At 47.9% G+C, this 18,447-nt stretch overlaps 1 protein-coding gene across 1 annotated transcript in view; it reads left to right on the plus strand.

The window, feature by feature from the left end:
• The window catches only part of LOC144818529 (permeability factor 2-like), a 58,412-nt gene that overhangs the window by 21,577 nt on the left and 18,388 nt on the right, over positions 1 to 18,447 (plus strand). The gene's annotated exons all lie outside the window — the stretch shown is intronic.

The following is an 18,447-nucleotide window of genomic DNA, read 5'->3' on the forward strand; positions in this document are numbered from 1 at the left end:
AACTGTCCAGCACTTAGTGGACAGTTGCTACGTTTAGGCTTTGTTCTGTGCTGCCTGCGCAGCCTCCCCTGACATTGAGACTCAGGGCATTCCAGCCCTTGCGAGGCCTGTTGGCCTGAGGGACCTTTCTAATGTTGTGCCATGTGCACCCTGGGCAATTTATGATTTACTGCTAATTTGATTCTTGCGCAAATGTTCTACCTGCACCTCTGAATGTGTTTTAATGTTTCATGTGCAAATGTCTATGTTATTACCTTTGCTAAAAGTGACCTGCTTAGGTAATTCTTTGTTCTTTTATTCCCCTTTGCTAAAAGTGACCTGCTTAGAGGATTGTTTATGTCATTACCTTTGCTAAAAGTGACCTGCTTAGGTAATGCCTTGTGTTTTTATTCCCCTTTGCTAAAAGTGACCTGCTTAGAGGAATGTTGATGTTTTATTGCCTTTGCTAAATGTTACTTGCCTAGGTGATTATTTTAGGTTTCCTTCCCTTTGCTAATTGTGACTTGCTTAGGTGATAGGTTTTCCTTCCATAGGTCCTGATGATAAGTTCCTAGTTCCCTGCGTGATTTCCCTACAGTGTTTAGGGTGGCGTAGGAGGTATTTACCCTTTACCAGTAGTTACTGGTTGTATGCTATATTCACTATTTCTGTGTTACAGTCATTGTATGTTGATGTGCTAAAGTGTTATACCTACAAGTATTATTTCTAACAAGTGCATACCCCTGACAGTGGTCCAGGTGGCCCTGTCCTGTACATAATCCCTTGTAAATCTTGCCCGTGCCTGTTGGCACATTGTAAAGTTGTGTGTTATCTAATGTGTTTTTACTATAATACAAAGGCTGTTTTTGATATAACCTTGTGTGGAGTTTCCTTTGTGGTGGGCCTAGGGTGTTGTCGCTGGGGTGCGCGCGCAAACGCTTTACACATCGCCTCCGAGATTAGCCTTGCTGCTCGCGCCACGTTACCTAGAGGGTGAGCGGGGGTTATCTTGGTGTGTGACTCCCTTGCCCTGACCTTAGAAATGGTGATCCCTGACTGACCTTGGCGCAAGCCTTGGCCCGCCAGAGGTCCCGTTTCTAACATTCCTCCGAGGCTTCATTAACCCAAGCATCCTTAGTCATCTCCAAGAGGGAGCGGGGTTGACGCCCGTAGAGGAGCTCGAAGGGTGATACACCCAGACTGGACTGTCTCTGAGCCCGTATAGCGTACAACGCTAGCGGCAACATCCTGTCCCAATCATCCCCGCTGACTTCCATCATTTTACGGAGGGTGGCTTTCAGGGTACGATTATAACGTTCCACCAGTCCGTCCGTCTGAGGATGGTAAACAGAGGTACGGATCTGGTGGATGTGCAACGTGTGGCATATCTCCTTCATTAACTTAGAAACGAACGGAGTGCCCTGGTCCGTTAGAATTTCTTTCGGAAATCCCACCCGACTGAACAGTTCAATCATCTTATCACCCACCTGTTTGGAATTAGCCGTAGATAAGGGAAAAGCCTCAGGGAACCTCGTGGCATAATCAACCACTACCAATATGTGCTGGAAACCTTTTCGAGTTTTAGGCAACGGCCCAATAAGGTCCATCCCGACACGTTCGAAAGGTTTCCCAATGACCGGCAACGGCTGAAGAGGGACAGCCGGGGGTCTGCTCATGTTCAACCTCTGACATATGTCGCAAGTTCTACAATACGTTTCCGTATCTTTATATATCCCGGGCCAAAAAAAAATTCGGAGGATATTTTGGGTAGTTTTTTCTGCGCCGCTATGTCCGGCAACTAGGTGGCTATGCCCAAAAAAAAGGACCTGTTCTCTGAAAGACTCGGGGACCAGGAGCTGAGGAGAGTCTCCCTCCTTTCCTATCCTATACAGTAACCCTTCTTGAATCACGAAGGCTGGGTATGCCTTAGACTCAATGGTTCTTTGGTGGGCCTGTTCCCACGCATTAAAAAGAGTGGTGTCACTTATTTGTGCAAATTTAAAACTCTTATCGAGAACCCAAGGGTCGGGTGAAAGGACTGCGTGTATTGTTTCACCTCGTTCTTCAGTGGACCCAAACCCGTTTGAGCCTCGATCTGTAATGTCCAATTCCTCCAACTCTTGCAGAGTAGGTGAAGCTATGCTCTCGCATATCAATTGTGCCACTCGGTCTCCTTTGTGTACTAGAAAGGTTTCTGTTCCAAGGTTAAATAGGAGAACCATTACATTACCCCTGTAATCTTCGTCAATGACGCCATCTCCTACGTCTATGAAGTGTTTCGCGGCCAGTCCGGAACGGGGAGCTATCCTACCGTAGCAGCCGGTTGGTACTGCGATTTGCAGGTCGGTTTTGATTAATGCCTTTGCCGTGGTCGGTATTTCATAGTCGTATGCACTACACAAATCATATCCGGCTACTTTAGCCGAACCCTTGGTGGGTGAAGTTGCATTTTTAGACAATTTTACAAACTTAAGAGTGACCTTCTGGGGTTGTACAGATGGGTCCCTGCCTTCCTCCCTTGTGATGTGTAGTCCCTGAAGTCTATCTTTATGACCCGGTTCTAGGGTTTTTTTAAACATACGCAAGAAATCGGGGTTATCAGTCCCAATGATTAAGTCTTCAGGCAGCTTTGACATTACTCCCACCCTCACTATGTGTGGAGGCCCTGCTGTGTGTTCTATAGTGATATTGGCTATAGGGTACATTTTGACATCCCCGTGGACACATTTAATGTTAACAGTCCCGTTAGTAATGTATTGGTTTGGGTTTACGTATTGAGATTGTATAACCGACTGGCGGCAGCCGGAGTCTAACAATGCTATCAGAGATTGCCCGTTAACTTTCACACTTACTCGGAATGATCCGCCCAGTTCTGCCGAGTAAAACACAGATTTAGGGAGATACCCAACTTCCATGGGTTCCTCTTCCAGTCTCTTTTTGGGACACAATCTAGCAATGTGTCCCCAATGTCCACAATCAAAGCACTGCGGTCCTGATGTTCCTGGGTTCTCTGTTCTCCATGTGCGAGATCGTGTAGGCTCTCTTCCTTTAGGAAAATTTCTTTCCTGTCGGATCACCATTTTTTTCCCTTTCTCCAAATCAAACGGAACATTTTTCTGTTGTGCTCTGGCAAATGACGAGGCCATCTCAACTGCTTGAGCAGTTGTTAGACTATAATGTTGTCGAAGCCACTTTTGTGTGGCGTAGGGGAGTGGCTCTAGAAATTGCTCTAAATATATTCGGTCGAGTATTTCTTCTTTACTGCTAGTAGCAGGTGTAAGCCACTTATCGGCGGCCATTTTTAACCTTACAAACAAAGTTTTGGGGTTTTCTCCCACTGCGCCCCTCTCTTTACGAAAGCGTAGCCGATATGCTTCTGGATCTAAACCTAAGTGGTCGAGTATGATTCTTTTTATGTCGGCGTAAGCAGTGTTTCCATTTGGATTGGCCACTTGATAAGCTGCCTGAGCTTCTCCTCCCAATAGCGGTGCTAAGAAGAAAGGCCATTTAGCTACTGGCCAGCCACAAGCTCGTGCTGCTCTTTCGAAATTTAATAAAAAAGCATCAGGATCTTCTCCGCTTCTATATTTTTGTAGAGAGATGGCTGGTGTTCCATGTGATATGGTTCTTTCTGTTGATCCAGCCCTAACCACGGGGTCAACCCAGGGTTGTTCGCTTTTGTCTTCAAATACTTTTTTTATTACCTCTCTATCTGCCTGGGCGGATACCAGATGTTGCTCTAAGGCCCATTCGAGTCTTTCGTGACCTTTTACGAGTTGTTCTACTACCGTTTCCATCTTTTTTCCAGAGATGGTGCCTATGCCCGCATTCTCCACCACTGTTACGGGTTCGGGATTAATAGGCAATACGTGAATTTTGGTGTTCTTAGGTTTTATTTTACCAAACAATATATCAGAGCTTTTCTTTCCTCTGTTTACAATTCCTCGTGGCGACCGGCTCCTCGCGGTTCTTTTAACACAGGACTCGGCGGTTGCTGTTCGACGGCCTCTCTCGGGTGTCCGTCGAGGTGATGTCTCGTCTGGCTCCGCCGTGTCTCTCGACCCAAACAGAAGGAGAAATACAAGGTATGAGTCGGATGTCCAGTCGAGTTACTACACTAAGGGGAAGGGAGTGAGGGAAATAACCATCTGTGCCACACGTCTAGTAAAAGTGCCGATGTGAAGGATCAGTGCTCGGGATAGGAACACAATACCAGGGAGGTGGGGATACCGGGATTATTCAAAGATCCCTCCTTTACGACTGACCCAGCCCTTAATAGTGTTGCGTACCTGGTTAAGCCATACACCTCCCGCGGGTGTATGGCTGGGCGATCCGCGGTGTCGGTGGCCTCCTGGCTTCTCTCCCTTCGCTTCGTCCTCTCCGCTTCTAGTCTCCGCTGTCTCGAACTCCGCCAAACTCCTCTCTTCTCCACGCTCTCTCTCCTCTCCGCTCCGCTCCCTCCGGGTGAACAAACACACCTGTGATTCGTCGTTCCGGGTATATGACGTCTCTCCGTCTTGTCGTGACTCCTCCCACTCTTGGCTCCAGTCTACATTAAAGGGCCAGTGATCCGTCTCCTCTTCTTGTATACCAAAGTCACTGTTGACGTTCTGTGGGGGGTATAATGAATGAGAGGTGGTATCGGACCTTTGGTTAAGCGAACTCTGTATCCGCCCCTGCTGTTGTGACTGTCCCAGGTCGCTACAGCCACCTACGCCAGTTGTAAAATAAAAGAGGTTGGAACACTGTGTGGTCGTTTCCTTTGATCCAAGTAAAATTCTATAACTTCCAATACTTCATCCTGCGGAATCTGAGTATAAAGCGATGTGACATCAAGCGTCACCATCACCTGGATTTCATCATCAAACAGAGTACCTTCAATTTTTGTTATAAAATCATTTGTGTCACGTAAATAGGACTTAACCTCCTTCAAAAGGGGCTTAAGAAAAAAATCTATGTATTTAACGATGGGTTCCAAAGCGGAATCGCACCCGGAAACAATCGTTCTTCCTGGGGGCCTCTTGCTGTTTTTATGAATTTTCGGCAGAAAATATAGAACAGGAGTTCTTGGAAACTTCTTGTTCTTTTGGACCCAAGAACCCCTCTTCAAGGCCAAGTTGTGTAATTTCTGAAATTTTGGCTTGTATTGACTGCACTGGATCTTCTTTTACCATTCTGTACCAAGTTTGATTGTGCACATGGGAATTTCCTTCTTCCAGGTACGTTTCCAATGGCCAGATGACTACTGCCCCACCCTTATCGGCCAGCTTGATGACCACTGATGTATCAGCCCTTAGGTTCTGTATCGCTTTTTGTTGACTCTGACTTATGTTATTGCGAACATATTTTTTAGCTTTCACCAGTTTGCTGATTGAGGATAGTACTGCATGTTCAAAAGCATAGACTTGTTTGGGTATATTTTGTGTAGGAATGAACTTAGATTTATTTCTAAGTCCAGTTATTTCTCTACTTACCACTGGTTCCGCATTCGAGAAAAAGGCCTTTCGTTTTATTTTCCTGCAGAATTTAACTGCATCAAGTTTAAGTTTGGTGTAATCAGTTTGTCTACAAGGGACACATTTCAGTCCTAATCTCAACACTGTCTCCTCTTCTTTCGATAATTGTCTCTGCGATAAATTAACTATGGTTGATGTATCTAATTTTTGTAGAACCGACTGGCACCTCCCATCTTACCAGGGAACTCCAGGGTAACACAGGTAGGGCTGACAAACCTACGACCCCAGCCCGTCGGTCTTCGACTCCTCCAGCTGGACTCTTCACCGGTGCCCTCAATCTTGCCTCAGTTTTTGTGGATAGCCCACCTATGGGTCTCCGCCTATGCACTATGCCCAACCTGGCAGAACATTGCCGATGGCCTCTCCATCCCCCCAACGGGATGAGCTGCCTGCCTAGAACATGGCCCCTCCCTAAGCTCTCAATGAGCCTCAAAACCGGGAGATCTTCCTGTTTTATGATCCCCCCAGGTTACAAAGTGTCTGCTGACCAATGATAATGCAATGCAGAGAGTCTGATAAATCCCGCCATTGTGGGGAGGCCCATAAATTATGTCTCCCTAATGCCTTCCCCACAACCATCGCTGAGGGACACGGCCCTCTGTGGTACCCAAAAGGCCAATTCAAACTACTCCATATGGGACATGGTGGTATGATCATTCACTGGTAAGCTTCTTGATTAGTGTTATCCCCAAGCTACCGAGCTTCTGGCCACCCTAGTATAATTGTAACGCCAATATCCTAACATACTAGCCACTGAGGTGGAACCGGTAGGCTGTACCACCCACCTCCACCACGGCCCACTATTGAGTGACAGTACCACTTGTGCAAACAATTGCATACCCAACCCTGTTCTTGCATTGCATACTAGGCGCCAGCCTGGGGCCTCTCTAGAGCCTCTACTTCGCCCCCCATGTGATGTTCTTATTACTGGATCAGGCTGTAGGGCCCCCTTCGACCTCCTACGCCTAAAATTCACTCCGAAACCCAATACCCTTTACCCTAACTCTTGGGTCCTCTATAAGATGAAGACATTGCCCCCCCTACCTTATTAGATGATTGTGAACCCACTGGGGACTGTTTTCCCCGACCACTATGAACCCTACACATAGGCGGGACTGAGCAACCATGTCCGCTTGCACCACTTCTTTAAAGAGGTAGCCCACCATACCTAGGCTGCGTAAGTAGGCTTTCCCTGCGAGTCTGCTTAAGCGACCCTGCCACCTCATTTGGTCTATCCCGGACCGTTCGAATAACCCGATATATGACTGCCCCCATCCCTACCGGCTGTAATGTTAGGAGGCTGCACTGAATATTGAACCTGCTCTGTATACTTCACCACATCCAACAAGGACCCACAGGACCCAGAGCGTGGCCCTTGCCCCACTTCTATTCACACTCCTTACCATCACCCCGTACCATGGTTCGGCTTCTAAACAGGAAGTGAAATCAAAATTAACGGAGATGTACCTTGGACTGGTCCAATTGTAAACCGTCTGAATGTCCGAAATCTGATGGGATGTGACAAATGGCTGTTCCGAGACGATTATTGCTCACCAGCTGTGAACCCATGTGAAAGTCTAGAAGCATTTATTCATCATGCTAATGGATGGCAAATTTGGACTGATGCACCCTAGATATTCCGCGACCAACCCAAGACCTGTTTATTGTCATTATTCCAAGCCTTGCAAAAATTATGTCTCTTGGGGAAATAGCAGCCAACGTCCCTGGCGGCAGGGTGTGCACCAACGCACTCTCACTCCACCCTACCTAATGCAGATCTGGGTATAGCCCAGCCGACATCCCATACTAGAGCATTTGGCCAAACTATTTCCTTGTGCAATCTTCTGAACGTTGGCGGACCCTCCAACTACCTAAAGTTCCCACCATGATAGTGTTGTGGGAGTTTTTTGGGGCAAACGCTGCACTGCCCGAATTTGTATCGTTGCCTTGGGCCCTATCGTCTTACCTCACTGGCTTGTACTTGAAAATCTTCGGCCTATTCCACGCTCACCATCCGATCTACCATATTTGTCTAACATGCGCCCTGCCAATATGAATAACAGTAGAAAAGTGCCCCCAGAGGTACGATTACATTCCTAACTCTGTTACGCCAATTCAAGCCATAATCCAGACAACCATGTTCTGGAACCTGCACGTGGTGCCCCTCTCGGTCCCTGATTACAGGTGCCCTGATGAGTTTAGCAAGTTTGCCCGACTGTTGACCCACTACTGCATGGGAATTTTGTTCCAACTGTACCACCGATTCCCCCAGCCTGGGTAGGAATAGTCGAGATCAGAATGAAACTAAAGAGCCAGCTTGTGACTTTCAATAATGGAGTGCTCTTGGATTACCCAAGCTTCCCGTCCTTGTATCAGTCTGGCATGAGTCGATTACCAGCTGTGCCTGATTGATGGCCAAACCTAGAAAATTGCCGCGAGGAACTCTGGAAGGGGGTGGGGAGTTGCTGCCAAATCTAACACCTATATCTGACATTAAGGGGGGGGTCCCGCTATTTGCCAGGAGTGTCTGCCTCATACCACATTATAAGCTAGTGTGGCCAAGTGGCTCTACAGAAAAAACCAATGCTGATATACAGAGTTCACCATAGGCCCACCCTCCTCTCGGTGATAAAGCAGGCTGCAATTCGGGCCTTGGAAGTCTCCGATACGCCGGGGATGCCAACCCCACGTGAAAGGTGCTGGTCTCGTGTATAAAACACCTACTCCTAAGGAAAATTGGCCCTCACCTTAGCAGCTCCCACTGTGACGCCCATTGTGTGTATGAACCCGCTGAGCTAAGGCTTTATCACCATCCTCTAATCCACATGCTGCTATGTGATGTTGCCACGGAATGCCGTATTGTATACCCTGACCTGATAAGTACCTTCAGCCAAGTTTTCCCAATCATCTTGTGTGACGTCTGAAAACGCTTGCCCTGCTTGGCACTATTTCGCCATACCCACTCTGCAAGTTCAGGTCCATCCTCCTGAAAGCGCGTTGGCAGTCTGTAGCGCGATGGGCCTCCCCGTCATCGCAGTGATAGTGATGAAGCATCCCCCTCCACTTGCCATGCATAACCACGTCACATCCCAATCTAATTGTTATGACCCGCAACCATATCCCCTTAAATTCTGCACCAGTTAGTAGTTGCTGGCTTACCATGCGAAAGAGACACTTCGTAGAACCCTGCGGCTGGGACCCCTAGTATTACCATTGGCTGCCCTTGTTGCATGAATTAGATGAAACCGGTCAAAGACCGTCCTGAAATGCGTCACCTTTGCTCCTGGCCCCCCAACCGAGGCTAGCACTCCTACCATGCGGCAATGCCAGCGGAAGACTCTGACATTCCTTACCCCGAGCTAACTAGGACTTGTGTCGCGCTCAGGTGTCCCCCTTGTCCCTACCAACATGAGAATTTATGTGACTTTCAGCGAGTCCGTCGACTGCTGGCCTTAGCAGATGCTAATGTACCCCAACTGTGGCTCGGCTATATGAGGTGCTATCCCAGTCGGTACTTCAAATTAAACATTGCCATATTTTACCTACCTCAATTGTACCGGGGTAGAAAGCAGAGCATACTTCTGCGCGTCTGCACCGGCCATGTTACCGGGCCCCCGGTTTATCTATTCACCATGCACCCGCGGGCGTAATATCCATTGTGCGTGTCTGCGTATGCCTTGTGATCCGACCCCCTGGTTTGACTATCAGCCGTGCGCCCACGGTCGCTGCAGAGCGCCTAGATGAGGTGCAGAGGCGCCAGCCTCGATAGAACAAGCATTTACAATGCAATGGTTTCACCTTTTGAAAAGTCAGAGCTACTGGCATTGTAAATGACAACATTTTTATTTATGTGTTGGTTTTAAAAATAAATAAATAAATGGCATTGTCATTTACAATGCCAATAGCGTAATCTCTCGGAAATGCAACCTAATCAGTATTTCGGTATTGACGTTCTAATTCGTGTTTAATTCACCCAGTTTCATATCGCACCAAAGCAGGGCTAACGACTTCAACGTCTGCGAATAAACCACATGGAGCGGAAGGCGCAGAAAGCCTGGGCGTCAGTGCTCATTATAGCGCATTTGATGTGACACGCCAGGAAAAGCGGTGCGTTTTTAATGCCATGACCTTCGACATCTGCGATCGCCTGGTTTGGAGTCGAGAAAAAAATACACTCCGAAGGCACAGTGTGCTGCTAAACAATTGGGAAATGAGCAGTCAGAGTTTTCTGATGAAGAAAGCAGGCTAGACTTCGTTGCAGCGCGAGTTACGTGGGGGTGGGGCGTCTCACCTGTGCACCCTGGACGTGATCTTGGCCGGCTTACAGAACTACACCCATTACAGTGCCGATCGCAGGTAGTTATTGCTGATTAATGGGTGTGCCTGGCTTGTGGACTGCACTGGCCCGCCGACTGTGCCCACAATAACGCGCTTTGGTCTCTTGGGGTGCCGCTGCTTCGGGCGGGGCGGCCTGTAGTCCGAACATGTGGTGTGCATTACAGCCTCCCGGTCATTTTACTGCCGCTAGCTGCCGGCCCTCCAGGGGGGTTAATTACAGGAAAGCCGTCTACAGATCAGCAGGCTACAGAGTTTACATCCAGTCTAGGGGGGCTTTCTCAGAAGCACCCGCTGAAGAAAGGCACGCACCCTGTGCCCTGGGGTGTCTTGTGTATGGGGTGGTGGGCGGGGCCACAACGGTGGCTTCAGGAACTGCATAGATCTATGTGGATTGTCGCATGAATAAGGTGTCCTCTCTACTGGAAAGAGGGACTTGACTGTGCTGTGTCACAGATGTAATTGGGAGTCTTCAGGTAGTGCCCCCCTTCACTGGGGGCGTGATGCACAAAGCCTCATCTGTTAGAGTGCTTCCGGTGTTTTGTAACCTCTACATTGCTAGCGATAGCAGCCTCCGTTCCCGGTCATGTTCCTGTGGACGTCGAGGTTAGGTGGGGTCAACAATGTCACAATGTCTTCTCCGTTCCAGTGGTCCCACCTCCTCTCCTTCCTGCGCCGAGACCATGCTCCGCCGCCTCACGGGCTGCCTTTCACTCCTCGGAACTACCCTGGGCTTGACTGCCGTTTTCCGTATTTACAGAATCAGAGGCGCTCCCAGTCGTCTGATCCCCACTGGGGACTGTCCTCTCGGTAAATGTTTGCAGATTAAAGTCTCCTCACTTAATCCGGCCCGAGCCTCCAGCTGTGCTCGCCTGAAGCCTCGTGCAGCGCGGGTAGTGTTGACTGGCATGTTTCAGCCGGGTACCTCAGGCCGAGGCGAGCCTTCTGCAGGTAGACCTTGTGGACCGAGCCGGATTCTCGCTGGATGTTTTTCAGCAGATAGCGAAAACATTAAGAAGCCGCCAAAGCTTGCTGGTCCCGTCTTGTGGCCTGTGCCCGCCATTACATGGCGTCGGAGGCTGGGATTTTACTGCCCGTCTCCCCGTGCTTAGTTAGCCCATACTGTAGGGAAAAAGTGCAGCGAATCGCGACCAGGTTGCAAATGCAGCAGGTATCGTTTTCCAGCGATTTCCCATCAGAAGGACATGGAGAATATAAACATCCATGGCTGTGTAGTTTTGGGAGTCAGAGATGCTGGCAATTTCTCAGAGTAGCTGGATGGGTCAACAACACACCGTCTGTCGAGAGAGAAAACTAATCTGCCAGCCTTGCACCGTTCGACTCGACAGGGTGCCGTGCCAGTAAACTCTACGGTGCCAGGGTGCCAGGCGCTGCCAGCCTGCATGATCACACGAAGCATAGTTTGTGTGCAGGGTCGGACTGGCCCGTAGGGCGATCTGGCATGTGGGCCCGTGTCTTGGCTGCTTGCCGACCTGCTTCATGGTCTGAGGGGCTCGTTTTTATGCTGACTTACCCGATTTTACCACAAACGTTGGTCGCAGTAAGCACAAATCCGCGCCGTCTCACATATATTACAAAACTAATTGGCACCTTTCCGCGTTAAAACTGCCCCGATTTGTAAACGTCGGACACATTTTAGCTGTCAGATTCGGTAATAAAGTGGGAGGGGGACACTTTTTTTTATTTTGGTGCCCAGAACTGTTTTCTGTCCCAGTCAGACCCTTTGTGTGCGCGAGCCTCCGCCAGACATATATTCTACTTTATAAATTTGCCTGGCAGCCACGGACTGCCAAATGCCACGGCGCGTCTGTGCGTAAGTGTCTGACCGAGTCGGGTGGATTCAATTCTATATTGTGTGCCAGGCTCTGCCACCCACCACCACGGTCTGTGTGGGCCAGGCTCTGCCAGCCGAGCACCCTTGAACGCTGCAGTGTGTACCTGGCCTTGCACCTGTGTGCCACACAGGTCTTCACTATATCTGTTTGCTGGGCATGCACCACTCGTCTTTCTAGTGCCTGTCTGCTAGCTCTGCCCAGATATAGCCGAAAGTGCCACCCTCGGGCAGCGCCTGGCATGTCTTCAGAACTCAGGCATTCCTCGTATTCATATATAGTTGGCTTTGATTGACGGGGTAATCTTGTGAAATTTACTTCTGTAACACACGACTTCTAGGCATAAGGAAAACAGCAGAGGCAACGAGTGGATCAGCCCAATGATCAAGCTCTACATATATAAAAGTATCCCACTTCTGCAAAAACGCAAAGCACGAGCACACAGACAGCGGGAGGGAGGGGGCGGGAACGGGCAAACGGACAGCGGGAGGGGGGCGGGAACGGGCAAACGGACAGCAGGAGGGGGGGCAGGAATGGGCTCACGGACAGCGGGAGGGGGGGCGGGAACAGACAGCGGGACATCGCGCAACCTACCCCTGCAAACAACACTTCCAAAATGGCGAAAACAAAGCTTGAAAAAAAAAAAAACAACCGCCCACCGCCGCATGACGAGCGCAAGGGGGTAAGATGAGTAAAAATCACGGGCACGCCCACGAATATGCTCACAGAATGACGAGCAGATCTCTCTTCCAATGGCTAGCCTCCATTTATGGAGCTAGCCAATGGAAAGAGAGGGTGGGACAACACACACATACTGTAAACATTAGATTTCGCCTGCGCCGAAAAGCTGCGCGATGCGCAGCTTTCGACAGGCGAAACCTAAGAACCCCGAATATACATTGCGTGCATCTACGCAGGCCTTGTGAGCCAGCCCCCGGTTCGTATATCAGCCATTATCTATCCGCCATGCGCCCCGCGGTCACTGCAGAGCACGGAGGGCCCGGTGCGCTAACCAAGGCATGGGAGGAAGCCTCGACCTGAGATACAAACCCGGGTTTTAAATTCCAAAGCCGGCACCTCTGTCTATTGCGCTACTTTGGAAACCTATACCACAAAATTAGAACCGCTGCCTGGTTATGCCCTGGACAGCAAGGGAAATTGAATACCGTAGAAATTACATTTGTGGAATCAAGTAAACATATTATAATCGATTTTTATATATGGCAGCTTGATCTCTATCAGCCACTTAAATAGATTATTGTCAAAATATACACTAGCACAAGTCTGAAGATAAAGCAGTTAGAAGTGTAAAAGCCATTGGTTTTAGGCACACAGAAAAAATGTGCGAAAATATGCCGATTATATCTATAAACCAAGGCCTTCAACTATCTATGTCCCTTAAAGGAAAGGCAAAGGCCGAGTTAATCAGTATTGAAGCGCAGTAACTACAGCTGCACCAACCAGAGGTTTTGTAAACAGCGACATCCGGGCGCTAGCAACAGACTTGGGCCGTGATGGGTCGACCACCTGGACCGGTTTCCTCCCAAAGCGTGTTGTCCGTCTGGCCAATCCGCTGCTACCACAAACGCCCTAACCCGCCACAAGAGACATCATCAGTTAGGGGTCCTAATGTGCCTCCTTCCTGAGCCTTTATGCTCTGTTCCGTGACTGGCAAAAAACGTGCTTAACCAGGAAAGCTAAGCACCTTCTTAAATTAACTCTATGCAGGCTTCCTAGCGATAAGGGGAACTGCTTCCATAGAGCCTGCCTGTAAACACAACCTTGATTTTAACTGTAGCGATCCCTGCATTTAACCCCTGGCAGAAGGGCACTCGCAGTTTACATACCAGTCACTGCCCAAGCCATGAGTCCACCGCCATTACAGCCAGCGCTGCGACGATATTCCGAAATTCTCTTCGATATTACCGGGCTAGGCTGACGCTCTTTGAGCATCGTGGCGGACCAAAAACTTCTCTGCCACGTTCCGTTTAGAAGCATTTCCTCGAAGTAAAGAAAATCAGAAAATAGTTTAGTGCTAAAGAATATCCTACTTCTGAACATGTACCAATGCTGGTGCTCCGTGAGAAATTTCTCCTAAAACACACAAACATATTCTAACACCCACCAAGAGACTACGCTATGAGGCTCTCTCCTTTTCTCCACGTGCAGCGAACCAGCTTCCCTTGTACCAGGCTGAGTTAACTCGCCTGCAAAGGGTTCAAAATGCGGCGGCGAGAGCGATTGTCGGTCTGCCCAAATTTTGCCCGGTGGAGAGTGTCCTTCGCTCCCTACACTGGCTTCCAGTGAGGAAGCGTATTCTCTTTAAGGTCCTCTGTTTGACCTTTAAGATCTTGAGAGGTATAGGCCCTGAAATCTTGTCCAGCTGTCTTTCTCTCTATGTCCCCACTCGCACCCTCCGCTCCCAGGGCCAGGCCCTTGCTGTAGTCCCTAGATTCAGACTCAGCCGTATGGAGGGTCGCTCCTTCAGAGTAAAATCTGCACTATCTTGGAACTCTCTCCCAGTTGAAATTCGTCTTCTAGAGGACCTTATGACCTTCCGGAGAGCAATAAAAACTTTTTTGTTTTAGCTGTCCCCAATTTGTCCTACCTTTTCCTGTTGTGTTATGTTTCTCCTTGTCTATGCGCCGGGACGCTCCTTGGCTGGAGTAGCTGTGCGCACAATAAATCAATATAACATAACATAACATAACATAACCTTGTAGCGCGTAACTCATAGCTGGTCTGCTGCCGCCGGAGCTGCTTGGCAAGGACAAAGGGCCATATGTATCAAGCAAATTCACATTCGCAAAGGCCTTTGCGAATGCTAATTTGCTAAATGGTATGTATGAAACATTTTGGCTGTAAAACAAGGAATCTCTAAATTTGCCATTCCTTATTTTGCGATTGCACTTAAGGAATCGCAAATTTTGCGATTCCTTAAATGCAAGGTATCAAAGAAAAATTAATTAAAAAATGCCCATAAGGATTCGCAAATTACCACCAACTTCTAGTTGGGGGTAAGTTGTGAATTCTTTTAAAAAAGCAATTTTTTTTAAATCCAAAGGTGCCATATGACGCTCATACATGCCTTTAGGGCACGTAGTTGCACCATATGCCCACACATACCATTTTAAGGGGTGCAGCAGGGTGTTCTTGTGACACCCCTGCACCCTTGAAAATATCCTCAATTTGCAATTAGCAAATTGCGAATCGCAAATTGAGAATAATTTCACATTCATTCCTATGGGCCTCCTGGCCCATAGTCATTTCTATGGGCCAGGAGGCCCATAGGAATGAATGTGAAATTATTCTCAATTTGCGATTCGCAATATGCTAATCGCAATTAAGGAATTTTAAGGAATCGCTAAAAAATAGCGAATTTCTTCATACATACCATTTTGCGATTTCTAAATAGCGATTCCTTAAAAATCGCTATTTAGGAATCGCAATAGGGTATGTTGATACATATGGCCCAAAGAGGATTAATTCTGCCTCCAGCCCTGCCAAGTATCACGCATCAGGCGTGATACTAACGCATTTTTGTGCAGGGGTCCGCATCCCCGCACAAAAATGCAGGGTCACGCATTTGTAGCGCCTCCTTGAACCACCGCCGGTGCAAGGAAGTCAATGCCTTGGCCAAACACATTGAGCACGCAGCGCGGATCGCATACTCTTCAGCTGGCAGACTTTACGATTGAAGTAGTGTGCAAAGTCTACTGCTGAATGGCAGTTCATGAGTATGCGCCCGACCTGGTTGCTCATTGCTGCAGCTTTCATTATTAGCACAGCTGCTGCGTGCCTGCCGAGGGTACAGCATTCACATGACCTGGTGAGGTCGGTCACGTGATTGCAACAGTGTATCCGTCTCCGGGCGCCAGGCAGGGGAATCAGTAGTTAAGTTTTATGAGTTTGCCGCTGCGCGCCATACCGCAATAATTCTTTTAGCACCTCCTCGATCATGCGCGCAAACACCGCCTTTCACTGGTCAGTCATGGCAGAGGCATATCTTGAAGCAGGATCGGATGAATATTATAAAAGATCCGGCTCAGCTGAGGTGAGCAGTACCCCGCCGCTCGGACCACCGCAGGCGTGCCTCGGTCTCTGTGAAGCTGACCCGTGCCTACTAGCGTTAGTGGTGCCTGCTGACTCGCCGTTCTGACCCTGCTGCTCGCCACTTTCGGCCTGGTAGGTACTCTGTGCAGAAGTATAGTCGTTGGTCCGTGGCCTAGGGGTTAACCAACTTGGGGCCGGGCTGCTGCCTGTAGCTGTGACAGTGTGTACCAGCCCAGGGGGAAGGCGCCTGTTACTGCCGGTCCGTCTCCGCTCGTCGCCTCAAACAGAAGTAAGTGTAAAATTAGACATCACTTATACCTCTGACATTAAACAATCGGTGCTCATTAAAGTGATGTGCCTTTGCTTACAGCAGCCGAGTATCAAGAAAGATCATGCTTTTTATTTTACGTTTGTCAGAGCGGGAGAAATTAAAGCGGAACGCCAGTTCAAAATGTCGGTAGTAAATCTGCATTCAGTGCACCATCGCACGATGATGTGTGCTTTCAAATGAGAACATCAAATCTTTAAAACGGTCCCCACCCGCCTCCTTCTCTCCCTGCCCCCACTATAGCAGTCATTATGTTATTTTCTTTGCTTGAGGTGAGAAAGTGGCAGGCACACACCGCCGGTTTCTCAACACATAACCTGACGCCGCTAAACTACCTTTGCTGAAATCCCATCGAGTCCTCGTTTTGTTTAACAATCAGATTAGAAGGGCACTCGGTGCTTCAGTTTCTGGTGCTTTCAGCAGTTGTAACATCTTCTTAGAGTACCTTGTTGCTCAAATTGGTGCTATTATTGATTTATATATTTTTTCAAGGTCTACATTGCATGATTTGGCTGGCGAGAAATTGTCACTCATAGTCATTGAAATGTCACTCATAATTCTACTGAAATTATGAAAATGTCACACATTGCAATTCGAAACCTTGGCAGCTATGTGCCTCTCCCACTGCTTTTATATCCCCGGAGGAGGAGAGGTCGACCCTGCCTCTCAGATGACGTTGTGCTTGCATGCGCACGCCTTCCTCTCTACCTCTTCTACCTTGTCTCTTCCCTGTCCTCTTTCTACTTTGAAGACAGCCATGTTGGCTCCCGCTCGAGATGCCACTAAGGGCTCCATGCTCCAACGGTGGACGTGGGGGGGAGTCGACGGACGACGATGAGGGAAAGTAAAAATTAAACAAACAAAAACAACTTTCTTTGATGCGGCGAGCGCAAGGTAAGTGGTTTTCTTTTTTTTTCTTCTTTTTTCCCCCTCTTCTGTCGACTCTCCCCTCGCACCGCCCCGCCTCACCGCTCTTACCTGCACTGCTCGCAACTGTCTATTACGCCAGTAAAGGGTTTTGTTTTCATGAGGTAAACACAAAAATCCACCACATGAAAGATAAAATAGACAAAAAATGAAAACAACAAAAAAAGTTTCACAAGTTACCATGTAAAAGTTATGAAAAACAGCCAAATTCTCCGGAAATGCAGAGGTTTTGTACTTTCAACAACGTTTCACACAATGAATATGTCATTCAACATAATGTAAAATTCAAACTTTTCGGGTGTGAGGTAAATTAATCCGTGTCTCAAGAGGTTACATTTGAAAGATAAGACGAATTTCAAAAATAGATCGGTGGAAAAATGGAAAATTTCCGTTAAAAAGTGAAACTGCAATTTGAAATGACACAGAATGAAATTTAAAGTATGTTTAACACAAACTGCTTTATAAACATTATGGGCCTCATTTATGAAATGTGACGCAGCGATGCGTCACTTTTCATTGCGCCCTCCTTGCGACATGCTGGATGTGTCATATTTACAGTATGACGCATCATGTCGCAAGGAGTTACAGATACGTCAGTATTTCTGATGTATCTATAGGCGCAAAAATGACGCATTGCTGGAGTGTGTCACAAAAGTGACGCAACTCCAGCAATGGGTCATTGCACATAGGTAAGTCCCATGTGAAATGTGTCTGCGACAGTCTGACGCCTGCTGTGAGACAGGCGTAAGATATTGATGCATTTGCGTCCTAGAAGTGACGCAGTAAAATCTAATAGATTTCACTACGTCACTTCTACGAGGCTTACTTGCTTTAGAACCCCCCCCTGCATACATTACACCTGGCGCAGGTACAATGTGGTGCAGGAGTTTACAAAGTGACGCATCTACCTAGATGCGTCACTTTGTAAATATGACGCAACATGGCGCATTTTTTACCCTGCTGGTGCGTCACAAAAAGTGACGCACCGGCAGCGCAAAAGTGACGCAAGGGCTCATAAATAAGCCCCTATGTATCTAACTATCATTGCAAAGACTGCCTTGTGCCATATAGGACACACGTTAGGACAGCAACGACTGCTAAAAATAAAACTGTCTAAAAAGAAGTTGACTGTAATATCTCACATTATTGGGACTGGTGTTAAAACAGTGATCGCTGTATGTTTTCACAGAAAGTAATCACAAGCTACAGGCTGAGATACGGAGAGGGCATAACATTAGAATGAATACTGTCAAATCACCACAGAGTCTTCATTGCAAAAGTAAAACGTATACCACTGCTCCCAATACACATTACACCACGCTTTTTCTCCTCAACATCTGGAAAAGAACAAATACCTCTAAAGCCTCTATTGTCACATACAGAAACGTTCATGTAATATGCCCCTTAAGTGACCAAATTAATCTTTCACAATCAAGGAATTTTTTTAAGTGAATGC

This window comes from Lissotriton helveticus, chromosome 2_1 (genome assembly GCF_964261635.1).
Source record: "Lissotriton helveticus chromosome 2_1, aLisHel1.1, whole genome shotgun sequence".
NCBI classification, from domain to species: domain Eukaryota; kingdom Metazoa; phylum Chordata; class Amphibia; order Caudata; family Salamandridae; genus Lissotriton; species Lissotriton helveticus.